Genomic DNA, 2,684 nt, shown 5'->3' on the forward strand with positions numbered 1-2,684 from the left:
CCCCCCCCCGACTCACTGGCCAGACACTGATCTCCAAGCTGTCAGGCTGCATATTGGCAATCGGATCAGTATCTCCCCCTATGGCTGGTTCATACTTGGCCATTGGTATCGGCCAAAAAGATCTTTATCCGTGCACCTCTATCCCCAACTCTTGGAATCCCATTCTTTTCCATCTGTGTACGGAAGCATCTCCCCTCCCTTCTCATTCATTGCATCCTCCTGGCCCATAGGTGCTTCTGTGGATTCCTCCTCCCTGTGCCTGCATTCAGTATGGCTGGGAAAACAGGGAAAGAAGAATCTGCCCACTACTACTCCCCAGCTGAGCCCCCTTCTCCTTGCAGCCCAGCCAGAACAGGATAGGAACAGCTCTGGAGCTCCCCACATGCCCAGGAGAAAGTGGCAGTTGGGTAGGAGAGAATGGGAGGAGAGGTGCCACTGAACATGGATGGGAAGGGAGGGAGTGCTGTGTTGGGGGGATGTTATACCTGTTTCCTGTACTAAAAGTCCCTGGTTTCTGCTCCTATGGTGTGATCCATAAGCAGTGTGCATCTGTGCCACTGTACCCTTGCTGGATTTACCCCTGATCCTTGCTGATTTACATGAGCTGAAGATCTGGCCTGTGGATCTTAAATTAAAAGTTTTAGTTTGGTCAGCATTCACCAGGAATAGAGTGTCCAACTCTTCAAGGTTTAGCAAAAATGTTAATAAAACCTAAGTTTAAAGTACATCAGTACTGAACTGCAGTCATCTTTACTAACAACACAGTGCTTATGCAAATATGTTTCCTAATTTAAGTTTTAGATGCAATAATGGAATCTGGCAGCACAGTTGTTCTGTCTTCTGGGCTCCTTCTTGGCTCTTGCTTTGTGTTGAGCCTGTGCTACTTTTTGCTCTGGGTATTTGTGTTGATAATTCATTTATTTACTGAACATTTGTAGTCCTTTTTGATGTGAAGTTAGTGTATTTGTTAGGAAGACTTTTTAAATTGTTAACCACCCTTTCCTCTGTCATGCCCAACCAGGTTAAATGACTTCTAAGTATTATTGCTGGTCAGTAAATGGACACATTTCTGTTGGCTTATAATCTTATGATCTGGTCTCACTACTTTGGCTCTTGCATATGTAGTAGCAGTAATCAAAATCAAAATTTATAATGCTTTGTCTAGGTAAAGGTTACTTTTGAGATCCCTCTGAAATTCATATTTGTTTTCTTTTATCCCTTTTCTGAAATATTTTACTGTAAAAATGTTGGAGTATTTGAAGAGCTCTTATGCATAAAGGCACATTCAATAATTGAATTTGATTAATTGAATTAATATTAGAATACTGTATTATGAAATCCTCCAAAATGTAGCATTACTAGTAAAAAATAAATAAATAAAAAGTCCTGCATCTTCCTAAATCTGTTGAGAAAATTGCAGTAGCTTAAAATTAACACTTAATAAACTTATTCTTACACTTTCAGCTTCCTGAGTGTTCATTAAGAAAGCATTTATAATAGCAACCTTTCAGTTTTGTAGCTAATACGTACCATTTTCCACATTTAAAACGGCATTAAACATTTTAATAATAGAGGCTGCTTTTGTAACGAAACATTTGTATTCAAGAAAATAATTTACAAAGAATTTAAGAAAATACAAGCTAGTATAGTGTTTAAATCAGTGATTCAGAGCCAGGGTGTTGTGGCACCCTGGAGTATTGCGAGATCCTTTCAGGGGTACCAGAAAATGTTGGCATTGTTAGGTGTGCAACAATGAGGTGTGCAACCTACACACGATTCAGAAGATTTTACATAGCGTCAAAACCTGGTGAGGTCTCGCTGAGTTTTTGCAACAAAACAATTGCTCAGTTATTTTTCCATAAAAAATGAATGAAGGCTAAGAGCTGGCATTCTCTCAGGGGAACCTTGAGTTTCAAAAGACTGAGAAGCATTATTGTAAGTATTTAGGAATAAGGAGAGAACTTTTTTGACTTTAGGTGAAGGTCTGTCTTGACAGTAAACTTCAGCTTGCTTTTTCAGATTTTTCTTTTTTTGAAATATTTTTGCATGAATGTTTTAATTCTGTATAAGCATGGTTTGCAAATTTAATCATTTCTCAATATCAGGTTTGTTCTGAATTCATACCAAGTAACAAAGTTTAATTTCCAGATTGCTTGGTAATTGCTTAATTTGGACCCAGTTTACTTCTTTCAAATTGTTTTTTTTTGGCCAAACCTACATCTCTTTGAGCATGTGAATCTGTTATAGGCATGTTTACATTTTCTTTACACAAAAATTAAGCCTATACAATGAATGTCTATTGAAATTATTGTCACATCACAGAAGAGAGTTGTCTATTTTGCCTTGAGCAAATAGTAGCATCAATGGTCAGCTCAGTTTTCAGTGAACTAAACCATTGCAAACATTTTGCATAATATACAAACTCAAATAATTAATTCATAAGTAGAGGTGCACTGATATGTCAGTTGCATATTTAACATTATTGGCAATTGCCTTTTTTTGGCTGATAGTATCACTGATAAATGCCACGTGCATGTGCACAGCCGCAGCATGCGTGTGGCTAGGAATGCAGCCCTACAGCTTGGAAACCAGCTTCCCGTTAGTAAGTCTGTGGTGGGGAGGGGTGTGGGAGGGGGCAGATAGAGGCCCACACAGGGAGGGAGGGAGGGAGGGAGGAAGGGGGG

Source organism: Gavialis gangeticus, unplaced genomic scaffold (genome assembly GCF_001723915.1).
Source record: "Gavialis gangeticus isolate Ggan-Ray unplaced genomic scaffold, GavGan_comp1, whole genome shotgun sequence".
NCBI lineage: Eukaryota > Metazoa > Chordata > Crocodylia > Gavialidae > Gavialis > Gavialis gangeticus.